Consider the following 15,904-nt stretch of genomic DNA (forward strand, 5'->3'; position numbering starts at 1 on the left):
ATGAATCCTTAATTCTCTGTGACAGTGTGTCGTATCCCATGAATAGGGCAAAAGCATTGCAATTTAAAAAGAGAAAATAGTGTAAGAGTTATCTTGATAATTAAATCTGAGCCTTGATCTATGTCCTTAAATCTCTGTGGGCAAGAGTGAGTTGAAGGGGATTAGATTGAAGAGTTTAAATCTATAAACATACCACATTAACCTGAAAAATTAGGGGGTGTGAAACACTAAAAATAAATGTGTATTTTTAAGGAATCAAGTATTTTACAGATTCCACAACTCCTCATCAAAGTAATTTCTCCTACTTTTAATTCATGGATAGACAATAATGTAAATGGCTTTCAGAATAACAAGAATGAGATGTTTAAGATGATAATAAAATGTTCTCGTGTTTGCTCCAATTCAGAGATATTTTTGCTGATAAGAAGGTTGATTTACCATATGATGATTTTCAATCTCTATTAATTTGCAGAATATGTGGCTTTTATAGACTTGCAGCCTGCTTTCATTTATCAGCCAAGGAAGCTAATGAAAGTTGGCCTAAACTCTCCCATATTAAATGGGCAGATTTAAACTTTTCTCATATTAAGATAAATTACATGACTTTTGTCCTTGCCTGAAGTGACAATGTCAATGTCTGAAGCTTACATCTTTCATGACTATCAGCTAATTAGAATGCAGGACAGCTTTAAAGGGCTCATCTCTTATTCACCATGCTGGATCACTTCCACTGTTAGCACTTCTGTCAATCACCACAGGGCCTCAAGCTATAGTTCCCCAAACCTGTGATGAGCATAGTTTCCATGAGAATCAACAGTAGGAGGCAAAAAAAAGCCACCTTTTCATATATCAGAATTTAAAATAAATCTGAGCGTGGTACCACTCTCAGCCTCCAATGGCTTGCCACCAAACAGAAGCCATCTTCCTTAGAACCGAAAGACTCTGAGAAGCGTTCTCATTGGCGGTTTCTGTTTCCATGCACTTGCAGCACTAGGACTTGTGTCTTTTGAGAGTGGATTTTTTTTGTTTGTTTGGTTTTGTTAGTGATTTCTACCGCATCCTGGGGATATATGGACCTTATTTAGGACCCTCCCCTTCCTAGGTGCTCAACACCTCCTCTCTTATCCTGGTGTTCCCAGGCTTTATGGGAAGGACAGGTGCCCAATGGCAGGATTTCTCTGTCCTTCACGCTCACCACCTCTCTGTGACCTTCCTCTCTTGACCTCCCTGGGAACTTTGTACCCTTTTCCCACTTCCCCTGTCAGGCTCCAAATTCCTGGTGTTCTCTCTCCTCTACTGTCAGCCACCCTGTCCATCATGCCCCCTAACGGCTCCTCTAAACATTCCTCTCCACTCCTCTCCTTCCATCTCCTCCACCAGCCCCCTCACCTCCCACCGCTGGAATTTCTTGAACACACTCCATTAGGAGGAATGTCACATGCTTTTACCACTTTCACCGCTAATGTTTGCATACTACTTTCCAGTTTTAGCAACTCTTCACACTCTCATTTGATTCTCCCTCAGAAGGCAATTATTATCCCCACGAGAGGCCCAATGCATGAAATTCGTACTTGGGGCTCAACCCTCACAGACCCTCACCGCCCCGGCCGGCCCTCACAGCCTCTTCCGGCCCTCGCAGTCCCGGCTTCGTCCAAAAGGTCGTCCCGATGGTCGTTCTGCTGTTTGGTCTAATTAGCACATTAGCTCTTTATTATATAGGATTCTTCAAATAAGCAAATTGAAATTCAAAGAACTTATGCTTCCCCTAATATCTCCCAGATAAAAAGTGGTACGGCCTGGCCTAGAATATTGGTTGGAGTCAAATCCTACGTATTTCTCAACTCAGATTGAAACTAGGTCCCGATGACAGCATCTGAACTCTGGAAAAGTAGTATCTAAACTAAAACTACACAGGAATACCTCAGTTATAAGAGCCAATCTTTTTTCTTTAAGTCTGGTTTGCTCTCTGCAGGGGCAATAATTGCAACAAAAATATTCTGATCGGGTTGTAGCCCTTCTGGATTTTGATCCTGTGGTTGGTGAATACTTACAAGTACGATTTATAAAACATCTGAATATATGTCCCTGCTTGTTACAGAAGAGGAAAATACAGGTGCATTGTCACGCATTTCATTGTCTTCTCTGTGACAGGACGGACCAACCATGAAATGAAAGTTGCCTCTTTTTAAGAGACATGTTGCTGCATTCGTATCTGTCTTGAGTGCCTTGCTCTGTTTCATTTAAAACCAACTTAAATAGTTGAACATAAATATAATGGTTCAGGAGGTGATAAAGAATATTTTTTTTATTCCTCCTGATCAGAAATGAAATGAGGTCTTTCGGGGGCCACTGAGACAAGCCAACCGTTGCCTTTTCTGTCTCAGTGTAGCCAGCACTCTTCCCAGGGGCCCAGGTGTGTCTCCCTGAACAGCTGGAGAGGACAAGAGTGCATATCCCAGAACCATGGTGAGATGCATAAGGAACGCCTTTTGACTCCTTCAGCCTCACTCGAAGAATTTCCTACTCAACTCATCACCTTTGAAATGCTGTATCGGTGCAATGGCCGCCTGTAGGTGACCCTCCGGCTCAGGCCGCAAATTGTCCTTAGCGTGAAGTCTGCCTGGCTTGATAGAATCTAAGGAACTCAGAAATAATCTAGCCTCACCGAGTTTCGTTGTGTTTTTTTTTGTTGTTGTTTTTTTTTTTTGTGGTATTTATTTGTTTTCAGAGAGAGGTTAATTTGCATCCTAATCCTCAGAGAGAACTATTTTGTTTGATAAAGGCTTAGCTCTCTGAGATGAGTAATGAACATGTATTTTGAACTTTAAGTCAATTCTGATATTTCCCTCCTGGTCAGATTTTCCAACGCGCTCTTATTTTCTGTGCCCTCTCTGGTGTGAGCCATCTTCCTCCTTTGGCTACCCGGGCAGCCTTCCCTAGCAGCCTGGCAAGCTGTGGATTTTAAAAATATATTTTATTGATTTTTCACAGAGAGGAAGGGAGAGGGATAGAGAGTTAGAAACATCGATGAGAGAGAAACATCGATCAGCTGCCTCCTGCACGCCCCCGACTGGGATGTGCCTGCAACCAAGGTACATGCCCTTGACCGGAATCGAACCTGGGACCCTTCAGTTCGCAGGCCTTTGCTCTATCCACTGAGCCAAACCAGTTAGGGCAAGCTGTGGATTTTAGTTGGAACTGATGGTCTTTAGTCTCATTCTTTCAAGTCTCATTGCAAAATGAGCCCTGTATTCATTTATTTTGTAAAACAGCATTCACAATTGCTATAGCCCTTACACTATTTTTTTTCCTTTTTATTGAATTTATTGGGGTGATAATGATTAACAAAATTATACAGGTTTCAGGTACACAATTCTACAACACATCACCTGTGCATTGTATTGTGTGTTCCCCACTCCAAGTCAAGTCTTGGTCCATCACCATTTATCTTCCTATACCCTCCCCTGTTGCCCTCCACCCCCAGCTCCTGGCAGTCACCACACTATTGTCCCTGTCCATGAGATTTTCTCTCTTCTCTTGCTCAGTCTCTCCACCTCCCACGCCCTGCCAGCTCCATACCCCCTCAACAGCTATCATTTTAAAAACGGTATTTATAGTAAAATGGCATAGAAGTAAAGGTCCCAAAGTATCATTTTAAAATGCTGCCCATACACTTCGATTTTGAAAGAATAAACCAAAATAGCATTTTAAACAAGCTAAATTTTCAGTTTTCAATGTTCTTAAATGTCATCGATTAAATAAGAATAATTTAAATACAGACTTAAACATAAACTGAATAAATGCTACTGGAGAACATGATGTGGAATAGTAGAAAGTCCAGCAGTTTTGAATTTAAATCTATGTGGTTTCAAATATCAGTCTTATTATTTTCTGGCTCTGTTGCCTTCAAGAAATTAAATTTAAGTGGGTAGGATCCCTTATATGACAAATGAGAATGGTGATGCTTATCAGCAGGGTTGTTGTGAGGTTAAGAATAATGCATGTAAAATGGCTGACACATCTAGGGACTCGATAATGTAGTTATTACCATTACAAAGATTTTTAATACCTTCCTTCCATGTTTTTATCTTGTGACTGAAATTGTGTTCATTATCCCTGCTTTATATATCATCACGTAAATTCACAAATAATTTCCCCATAACTATATGTATAACAGTACAAAGAATAGAAACAGAACAAGAGGATGAAGATTTATTACACGGAAGAATAAGTGCATCTGCACATGCTAATTGTAGTACCCGTTACGCCTGCACTGTTTCTCAGTTCCAAACACTGTCATAGAAATATACTCAGCAGAAGTTAAAAAGAGAGTTAATATAATTCATTACACACATTTTCAAGAGCTATCGCAGTCTTTGTCACAAGTGAATTTTTATAGAGAAACCCAATCTGTTTCCATAGGGACACTGTGTGATTTGACTTTCTCTAAGGTGTTAATGCATATTCTAGAACATCATTGTACTGTATATATTACTACTTTCAAATGAAAGTGTCTTCTAATAAGAAACAGCTAACTGCTAGCAAGTGAGGATTGGGTGTGAGCGCATGAGGTTCTGGAAGAGAGATTTTCTCCAGATTTCTGATCAGGACCTTACCAGTAAGTCAAGTGACATGTGATATTCTTAGATAGTAGTGTAGACCCTTGAGCCACTGTTGGTCTATGCCAGGGTGACATAGGAAAGCCTGGTTCCGGGAGGAAAAGGTTCGCTGTATTTCACAGGGTTAAAAGCAAGGACTGGCACCTACACTTCTTCAAACCAATTCTGTATCTCAGCATCATGTTTATGGTCCTGATATGGGGTGTGCAGGCATTTCTGTATTGGTTGTTGAACACCCTGGCTGCTGAATCCTCTACAAGTCAACGCAGTGAGCATTCTGGGAGGGATGCCAACCACAAATTGTGGTAATCCAGACTTGTTGTTATAAAAGCATGAATCAAAAGCTCCCAATCTTGCTGAGACAGCGATCGTCTTAACCTTGTTATTCTCCTGAGATGGTGATATGAGGTCTAATCAATATGGTTTCTATGGCTCTCAAAGGGAAGCGAAGGGTCAGAAATGGCTGAGATTTATCACGGGGAACATTGCTTTGTGGGATGTCCAGCTGTAGAATTGTGACAGCCTATTAAATCCTCTGTGGAATAAAAAATATATGGTCCACTGCCTGCGGGATAGGAGAAGGGGACAGAGGAGGAATCAGAAGCAAAGTGCAACTGGGCCAATAACATGCAAGCCTGATGTCTTCATTTGTAGCCACAGGCATCCGTGTTTTGAGATCACCCCTTAGGCAGCTTCTGGCTGGAGGGTGGTAGTTGATGCCCTGGAAGATGAAGGGCTCTGTAAGTGGTCTTTCGTTACATGGTGAGATCTTCTCAAAGAGGTTTTGTTTTTCTAATCAAGTCTAGGCTCTATTCATGGGAAAAGCGAGGTATAAATGATCTAGACAGTGAATAGCATTTAAATGAGTGTACGGAACAAGACTGCCGTGATCTGCTGTGTCTATTTATTTATTTATTTATTTGAGCTTTAGACCTAAGCCGTTCTTAGAAAGAAGTCAAACCAAGATTGATGCCAAGAACGCAGAGTTTTCTTTAAAGAATTATCCTTAGCATTCAGTTCCAGGCGCATGCCCTCCAGGAAGGAGGACAATATACAGAGTGTCCAAAAGCCGAGGCTCTGAAGTTGGAAAGACCCGGACAGGAATCCCAGCTTTGCCATTTCTAAGTGGGAGACCTCCAGCATGTTCCTTAACCTCTGGGCCTTGGTGTTATCAGCTGTGAAATGCAGGTATATCAGTACTTGCCTCATAAAGTCTTTGTGAGGATAAAATGAAATTAACACATGCAAATTATTTGCTGAGTGCCTGGCCCGTGGTGTGTACTTTGTAGATATTTAGCATTGGAGAATTTGAGATTCACCCCCCACCCGACCCCCCCCCCAAAAAAATTGCACCTCTCTTTCCAGCTAGGTTCTGAATGATTTGGGGATTTAACAAAAAGTAGAGACACGGGAAAGCTATTACCTTATTAGTGATAAAGGTCGGAGAGTGCAGCTCACTGCCTCAGGATTAGGTAGAACCCCTCTGTCTGTTACAGCAGGACCGCCTGGGCTAGGCTTTCCATGGAAAGAAGACGAACACAACATGCTGTCCCTACAAAGAGCTTTTTTTAAAAAAAAAATTCTTGATTTCAGAGGGGGAGGGAGAGGGAGAGAGAGAGAGATAGAAACATCAACAATGAGAGAGAATCATTGACCAGCTGCCTCCCACACGCACCCTGACCCGTGGCTGGTAATTGAGCTTGCAACCAAGGTATGTTCCCTTGACTGGAATCAAACCTGTGACCCTTCAGTCCTCGGGCGGGCGCTCTAACCACTGAGCAGCTGGCTAGGGCAATATTCTTTCCAAATGAACAGGAGTCATCATCCCATATACCAGGGCCTGAGAGAGTCAAGAGTCAGGAGAGAGAAGAGATGTGTTAGTTAAAAGTGTTCCCCATGGGAACAACGACTGGGGAAAAATGTTGCATCTAACGTAAAATGGCATCGTCATCATCAGTTATTCATTTGCATTAAACTTCATTCTATTACTTTTTGGGTGTTACCTTCTATCTTCATCTTTTCAGATCATACCACGACTGTTTTAGCTTCCTATTGTATTAGCTGCTTTAACAAATGACCACAAACGCAGTGGCTGGGACAATACAAGTGAATTCTCTTACTGTTCTGGAGGTCTGAGGGTCAGCATCAGCGTTGCTGGGCTAACGTCAAGGTATTGGCAAGGCTGATTCCACCTAGAGATTCTGAGGGCGAATCATTTCTTTGCCTTTTTAGCTCATGGGGTCCACCTGCTTGTGGCCCTTTCCTGGCATCAGTCCAACCTCTGGCTTCCATCACCCCATCTCCTCCTGTCTTTGACCTTCTTATCTCCCTCTTATAAGGACCTTTGAGACTATACTGCAGCTTCCCGTGTAACCCGGGGTCATTTCGCATCTGGAGATTCTCAATCACATCTGCAACATACATTGTACCATCTAAGGCAGTGGTTCTCAACCTTCTGGCCCTTTAAACACAGTTCCTCATGTTGTGACCCAACCATAAAATTATTTTCGTTGCTACTTCATAACTGTCATGTTGCTACTGTTATGAATCATAGTGTAAATATCTGATATGCAGGATGGTCTTAGGCGACCCCTGTGAAAGGGTCGTTTGATCGCCAAAGGGGTCGTGACCCACAGGTTGAGAACCATTGACCTAAGGCCACACATTCACAGGTTTCTGAGACCAAGACATGGATCTCTTTGGGGAGCCATTCCTCCACCCGCGGCAAAGCCATTTGGACTCTGTGAGTTTGCCTTGTAGCTATTTCTTACGTTGCCGTGCACAGAATCCTTTTCACTATTCCATGAATCAGGTTGTAAATTCCTCAAAGGTAGATATCAAAGTTTTCATGTTTTCCCATTTTCGCCTACTTCATTATGTGACATGTTAAAAGTCAAAGAATGCTGATGATGGCCATGCAGTAAAGCCTATTGATTTAAATGATTTTAAATCACAAAAATCTTCAAAACAGAGGCATTGATGGGGTCTACCTAGGTTCCTGAAGAAACAAAATTTTAGCTTTGACTTGCGATTCTGCAAACATTCAGGCAGTGTCAGAAACAATGTGCTGAGAGCGGCGCAGAAGGCAGCTTGCTCTCCAGGATTCTCGCTGCGGGATTGTAGAGACTTTGGGGCCGTCTCTTAACTGTTCAGATTTACCAGAAATCCGTGGGACTATTCCTGCCACACTCTCCTTCCTTAGAATGAAGAAAAGAAATTGCAGTTCTCCTGAGTGGATGGGAAAACTTGCACTGCACAATTTAACTTGCTCTCCCCGTGACATGTTGCAAGGAGGTCATTTTACAATGGAATTCGTTTCTGATTTTAGCTGCTATGGTTGATAAAAACTGCACCATGGCTTAAAATGAATACAGACACAAAACGATTCTCTCAGGCATATGCACATTTCAAACTGCACGATTGCTCATCACATCTGGGTGGAATAAGGAAATTATGGAGACCAATATGAAATTTTAAGATATATAATTGATGTTTATACATACCTAAATGAACCACATAACTAGCTTTATGACATAAAGTCCAAGTCACACTCATAATTTGCGATATAGTAGCCTTGTATGTAATATTTTGTTGTATAATTCAGACCAGAAGATTATCTTTGTCCTTCACCCTGACCGAGAATCGAACTACAACCTCCTGGTTCTTAAGTCGATGCTCAACCATGGAGCAGCACTTGCCGGGTGAGTGTTTCTCACCTTTTGACAAGCTACGCAGACTTGCAAACTTGCGGTGACTTCACGTTCCATTAGCCTGGTCTTCAATGTTTCCAATTGAGTTCTTAGTGCTGGGAGACCCAGTCGGAGCTGCTCAGAAATCTTTCATTGGGGGAGTCGTGGGCCTTGGTTGCTAATTAACTGCACAGGAGTCCTCCTGTCTCCTTAGATCTATGATGGACATCTCGGATGGAAGCCTCAGCACCTTTCCCATTAGGTGGGAACCTGAGGCAGCAGGTGACATTTCCTAAATGCTCAAAGTGTTTATGGGCAGTAAGGAGATTTTTTGATCTTTGGAGATGACTCTGTCTGTGCTTAATAACCTTTATTTTGGAATCACCTTGTTTTTTATTAAACATGAAGTTGTCTAGTCCCTACCCCACATAAACATGGCTTAGAAGAGCTTTGATGGGCTCTGGTGTCAGCATTTTAAGTAAGGACTCAGCTTGTCTAAGGAACACACTGACCTATAATTCTTCTTTCATGCAAAGTCCATTGACCTAGTCCAGTGACAGCGAACCTCTGACATGTGAACTCATGTTTTTGGTTGATTTTTCTTTGTTAAATGGCATTTAATTATATAAAATAAATATCAAAAATATAAGTCTTTGTTTTACTATGGTTGCAAATATCAAAAAATATCTATAAGTGACACGGCACCAGAGTTAAGTTAGGGTTTTTCAAAATGCTGACATGCCGAGCTCAAAAGGTTCGCCATCACTGGGCTAGACTGCCAGCCCACCTCTCATTTCCTCGTCATAACTACATGAGAGTTTTGACTGAAAAATACCCTCTACTGGGTCAATGTAACGCTAACCAGAGGGTAATTTGCCCCTGAAAACACCCTTTCTTTTTTCAATGCTGGGGGCATGGAACAGAAACCAACCCAAAGCAGCGGTTCTCCAAGCACCCGGCGTCAGCACCACGTCAGGGTGTCCTCCGGGCATTGGGGAAAGCTCCCTCACTTGGGAACAGCATTTATCTTCTGTTCTGGCGTTCCTCTCAGACCTCATTGATGTCGCTGTCTTGTTTAAGATTAGCCGTGGCAGCTGCGATGTTCAGCGGGAATTGTTCAGAAGGCCCGTGCTGGCGTCTGGGGCTCACTGAGCATCACAGAGGGAGTGAGTCCGGACGCACCAGCCGTTTGCCCTGTTTGCCTTCAGTCTGATGTGGAATCGATGGCATGTGACTCCCACGGAGGCTTTATCTCCTGAAACACAGATGCTGCTTTGATTCATTTTTGTGTGGCTTTGACCGTCTGTCATGGATGGTGTGGCAACTTTTAGCTCTATGATGTCAGATTGCCTGAGAATTGGAGTGACCTGGTATAATCTGGTACCTAGGCCGTCTAAGAAACCAACCCTATTGCCACAAAACGATTCCTCTGTCTGGGCACATTCCCTTGTATGTTTCTTGCTTCTGTATTCTATTCTAACCTCTTACTTTACACACCACACGTGGAAACATTATGCTATTCCTCAGATCTCCGAGGTACTGCCCCTACCGGGACCTTCAGCTGCTTTCTCACCTCAGTCACGTCTTCTTTGGACAGAAGGTAAGGTCCGCTCAGTCCTGTGCCCAAGACGGAGGGTCAGTCTGTTGGTCAGTCGCTTACTCTGGAAGCGCTAGACCCTTCTATTTGACTAGACCAGTGGTCAGCAAACTACAGCTTGCGAGCCACATGTGGCTCTTTGGCCCCTTGAGTGTGGCTCTTCCACAAAATACCTGCTCTTCCACAAAATACTGACTTCTGCGCATGGGCCATGAAGTTTCAATTGCACTGTACATGCACGCCCGCACGTGGTATTTTGTGGAAGAGCCACACTCAAGGGGTCAAAGAGCCGCATGTGGCTTGCGAGCCGCGGTTTGCCGACCATGGGACTAGACCAGGGGTGGACAAACTTTTTGACTCGAGGGCCACAATGGGTTCTTAAACTGGACCGGAGGGCCGGAACAAAAGCATGGATGGAGTGTCTGTGTGAACTAATATAAATTCAAAGTAAACATCATTACATAAAAGGGTACGGTCTTTTTTTTTTTTTTAGTTTTATTCATTTCAAATGGGCCGGATCCGGCCCGCGGGCCGTAGTTTGCCCACGGCTGGACTAGACTATGCAACTGGGTTGGCCTGCCAAGCCAACCAGACACATACCCAGAATTTCTGGCTCCTCCGATCACTTCAGGACTTGGTGAAACACCAGGCTACCGGGGTGTAGGCTTTGGCATTCTAACCAGCTGCCGAAGGGGCTGCCGAATCGCAGGTCCAGAGTACATGGATGTTACCTCCCCATTGGGAAGAAAACCAGGAGAGAGCATTCCAATAAAACTCCTTCACCTCCCTGCCTTGTATCAATGCTTCATGGCACAGCTTTCCTTTGCATCTGGACCAGAGAGGACTTTTATCGCAGAGAACAGTCGTGTCCTAGAGAGGAGTCGTGTCCTAGAGAGGACTCATGCCCTAGAGAGGACTCGTGTCCTAGAGAGGACATGCCCTAGAGAGGACTCATGCCCTAGAGAGGACTCGTGCCCTAGAGAGGACTCGTGCCCTAGAGAGGACTCCTGCCCTAGAGAGGACTCGTGCCCTAGAGAGGACTCATGCCCTAGAAGAGGACTCATGCCCTAGAAGAGGACTCATGCCCTAGGAGAGGACTCCTGCCCTAGAGAGGACTCCTGCCCTAGAGAGGACATGCCTTAGAGAGGACTCCTGCCCTAGAGAGGACTCATGCCCTAGAGAGGACTCATGCCCTAGAGAGGACTCCTGCCCTAGAGAGGACTCCTGCCCTAGAGAGGACTCCTGCCCTAGAGAGGACTCCTGCCCTAGAGAGGACATGCCCTAGAGAGGACTCGTGCCCTAGAGAGGACATGCCCTAGAGAGGACTCGTGCCCTAGAGAGGACATGCCCTAGAGAGGACTCGTGCCCTAGAGAGGACATGCCCTAGAGAGGACTCGTGTCCTCAGTGGCCAGTCCTGTTGATCCTGCTGTGCCTTCTCTGTCTCTCTCTGTGGCTTGAGGAGAAGAGGTGGGCAGTGCATGAAGACGCCCTTCACACGGGCTTATAGCCTTTCTGCCACGTTCCCTTTTTATCATGCTGCTGCCGTGTTTGGCGTCTCCCAAGTAAAGCATCAAGCACTTTAATCCTTGCCTCGGGCTCCACTTTCCAGAGAACCCTGGCGAAGATATGTGGCCATTCTCTTAGCCTGGGTCTTCGCAGTGGATTACATACTTCTCACAGCACTCGGGGTGTTTTCTGATTTACAGCCCTGTTGTGCAAAGGCAATATTGTGAATGTGGACAAGGCTAAATATAACACACACACACAACTTTTATTCTAATCATGAAACACACTGCTTAAAATACTTAATTTCTTGATTGTCCTTAGTTATAAGGAGGGAAAAGTGTACCATAAGTGGGAAATATCATCAGGTCTTTGATTTCTGTGTCAAGACTTCGTTTCAGCGAGTGGCTTGGGCATATTCTTGTGCTGCTCTTGCCTCTTGTAGCGCAGGAAAAAGGTACTGGTGGTCACCTCCGTACTCTTTTCTTCTCCTGATTTGAATCTCACATAAATTTTCCCCTTTGTATTAGAAATAAGGACAATTGAGCAACTGCCAACTTCTAAATCTAATTTTCTTCTTAAATAGAACTTTGGGGTTCTTTTAGAATTGCAAATGATGGACCTAACAGAATACAATAGTGGCTTTCAAAAAATATATATATTTTTTTCTGCTGGGACTCTGGAGCACAAGAAATCCAATGATATCTCCCCACAAAAAAAGGTAATTTTTCTGGTGAAAAGTGAGAGGTGAAAGGCTGGGGAGAGGAGTAGCAGAATGGCTCCTCTGGCTGTTTACATGGAGGCGGGCATGTAGCTGTAAAATCACACTGACAACAGATGTCTTTCTTATTTCTCTCTGACTCTTCCAAACATCTGCCATTGTTAAGTGAACTGTATTTCATCAGCAGTGAGAATCAATGCACATGTGTATTGACCAACTCTAATGGTTGAGCTGGATTGTTCTAGTTTATAATCATCCCATTAACAGTGTTTCTTAAGAAAGCAGTGTTTTCCTTTTCTGTTCAGCTTTGAAGCTGAAACAGGCCAAAAAAAAGGAAAGTAACAGAATTTGACAATCAGATCGTCCACATTTCAGCTTTGAAACTATTACAAACAACAAGAGCAGGGATTCACTTGGCTTCGTAGGCACGGATGTGGGCGTCCATATACACACATACACACATACATCTGTTCTTATAGAAACATGTCACCTGTTGTGTTCCTGGTCCCCATAGGAAAATCTAGTTGGTGGCACTAAACTAATTGGCTCCCCAGGGCTCACCTGGATCCCTTCCCTGGTATATTAATAGCTTGCTACCTTCTTGTTTGCTTTCTGAAAATTGAAAACCTGGGTTAGTTTTCTACTTGCTTCATTTTTTTAAGCTTTGTTATACTGAACAAAAACATTGACTTTTACGTTTTAAGATATAAATTTATTTTTCATTATTATTTTTCCTTTTAAAAGCTGACTTCTTTAGTAGAATAGATAACATCTAATGTGATTTTAATTTTTCCCCTTAAAAATGTGTCTAAAAGTCTGGCACATTTGTGCCTGTCTAAAATGGCTGCACATGCACAGGGAGCCCTTTCTATTTAAATACACAATCCAGGTAATTGGGTCACCTGGGCTAGAAACTGAAACGATTACATTTTAAAAATGGGTTGTGTTTTCCATTTCAGAAAACAAGTCTACTTCTAAAATAAAATTGGAGGTAGCTATTATATTAAAAGTTTGAAAGTCGGATGTGCTCTGAGGACAATATTCTTTAATAATGACAAAACAATGGTGTGAGAATATACTATCCAAAGAAAGACATAGCATCTGAGGGTGAGATCATCCCCTCTTGTTTCTGTGGGAAGTTAGGAACCTAACTTTAATGGACACCTTGCTCCAAGTTGTAAAATTACCTCTTATCACGAGGTTATGAAAAACTTTCCCTTTGGGTGAAGCCAAGTAGTGAACATAGATGTAGTACAACATACCCCAACCCCTTCTATCCCTGTGACCAGTTTCTAAATGTTGAGGAGAAGCTACCCTTAGTCAATGTTTGCTGACTCTCGATCAGCATAGTTACCATTATTTTTATTCATTATTTGTTCTTGCATCTTTATATTTCTATCAGAGATATATTCCTTCCATCTTATTCTTTAAAATTTCATTTAGTAAGAATGCTGTATAGTTTTTGAAAGTCTGAAAATGTCTTTCTTTATTTTACCCTCACTGTTTTATTATGATTATTATGTTTACTAGAGGCCCGATGCATGAAATTAGTGCAAGGGGCTCAGCTCTCGCAGCCCCAGCTTCATCCAGAAGGCCGTCTGGAAAGTTGTTCAGCTGTCCAGTCTATTTAGCATATTATGCTTTTATTATAGATTATGTGACATTCAATATTATTTTATATTTAGAGGCTCGGTGCACAAAAATTTGTGCACTCGGCGGGGGGGGGGGGGGGGGGTCCCTCAGCCCGGCCTGTGCCCTCTCACAGTCTGGGACCCCTCGAGGGATGACCACCTGCTGGTTTAGGCCTGCTCCCCTGGGGATTGGGCCTAAGCCGGCAATCAGACATCCCTCTGACAGCCCGGCAGCCCTCGGGGGATGTCCACTTGCCAGCGGGGAGCAGACCTAAGCTGCAGTCGGACATCCTTAGCGCTGCTGAGGAGGCAGGAGAGGCTCCCACCACCACCGCTGTACTGGCAGCCATCAGCCTGGCTTGTGGCTAAGCAGAGCTCCCCCATGTGGGAGTCCACTGACCACCAGAGGGCAGCTCCTGCATTGAGCATCTGCCCCCTGGTGGTCAGTGTGTGTCATAGTGACAAGTCATTCCCAGTCTTTCTGCTGTTAGGGTCAGTTTACATATTACCCTTTTACTATATAGGATAGAGGCCTGGTGCATGGGTGGGGGCCCTGAAGGGTGTCCCGGATCAGGGTGGGGGTCCCGCTTAGGTGCCTGGCCAGCCTGGGTGAGGGGCTGATGGCTCTTTGCAGCTGGTCACACCCCTTCAGGGTGGGGGTCCCCATTGGGGTGCCTGGCTAGTCTGGGTGAGGGGCTGAGGGCCATTTTCAGGCTGGCCTGTGACTGAAGCTCCCAGCCTCTCCTTTTTTTCTTTTTTTTTTTTTATTCTGGGATTTATTTACCTTCTATAATTGAAACTCTGTTGCCATCACTGGCGCTCCCAGCTCTGAGGCCATGGCTGGCTGAAAGCAGGTATCTGGGGTTTGTTTAGCTTCTATAATTGCAACTTTGTTGCTTTTGGAGCTTAGAGCAGGCCACGACAGGCGGGGAACCTTGGCTTCCTCCATCACTGGAGCAAGCAAACCTCCTGCTCGCTTCAGCTCCATGGCTGCCGGCCGCCATATGTGTTGGCAGTTAATTTGCATATCTCGCTGTTTAGCCAATGGGAAGCATAGGGGAGGTACGGTTAATTACCCTTTTTGTCTTTTACAGTGGGGCCTTGACTTACGAGTTTAGTTCGTTCCGTGATGGAGCTCGTAACTCAAATTACTCGTATGTCAAATCTTAAAGTGAACGAGTGAGACACGTGATGCTGGGCTGATGTTGTGGCGTTCACTGTGACGTTCGCTGCGCCAAATAGCGGTGGGGTATCTGAAGCTGGCTTGTAACCTGATTTTTAGTTCGCAACTCAAAGCAAAAATCGGCCGAGAGACAGCTCGTATCTCGAAAAACTCGTTAGTCAGGACACTCGTAAGTCAAGGCCCCACTGTATTAGATAGGATAGAAATATTTTATATTAGTTTCAGGTGTCATCCTCATTCTTAAAAGTTTGTTCTGCTGGCTAGAGAATTCTATACAAATAGCTATTTTCCTCTCCGCTTCTCAGTTGACTATATTTGTGGGTGTCTATGAGCTTTCTATTCTGATCTACTTTTCCTTCTTTCACTAATACCAGTGTCTTGATTACTGTGGCTTTATAGTAAGTCTTGGGGTCTGGTAGCATCACTCCTCTTTGTTCTTCTCTAATATTGTGTTGGCTATTCTGTGTATTTTGTCTCTCCATATAAACTTTGAATCAGCTTGTCAATATAACAAAAAATATAGCGTTCTGCAATTTTGATTGGGATTGCATTGGACATATAGAACAATTTGGAAAGAAATGACTTCATGACCATATTAAGTCTTCCTACCATGAACATGGGCTATCTCTCCATTTCTTTAGTTCTTTGTTGATTTAATTCATCAGAGTTTGGTAGTTTTCCTCTTATAGATCTTGTACATATTTTGTTCATTGGTAAGAAAGGCATTTGACCCCATCCTCGTTTTCCCAGCAACATAGTTTGGGGATGACAAGGGGATACTTGTGATAGTTGATGAGCACTTTGGTCTCTGCCCGGAGAATGGTCTGTGGAGTCAGAATGACAGTCTCAAACCTGCTCTCATCAAGTATTTGCTGCATGACATTGGCCTGGAGACTTACTCACACCGTCCCTCCGTTTCCCCTGTAAAATGGGGAAAAGAATATTAGGAACTTTAAATTT

Source organism: Myotis nattereri (genome assembly GCF_964212035.1).
Source record: "Myotis nattereri genome assembly, chromosome: 11".
NCBI lineage: Eukaryota > Metazoa > Chordata > Mammalia > Chiroptera > Vespertilionidae > Myotis > Myotis nattereri.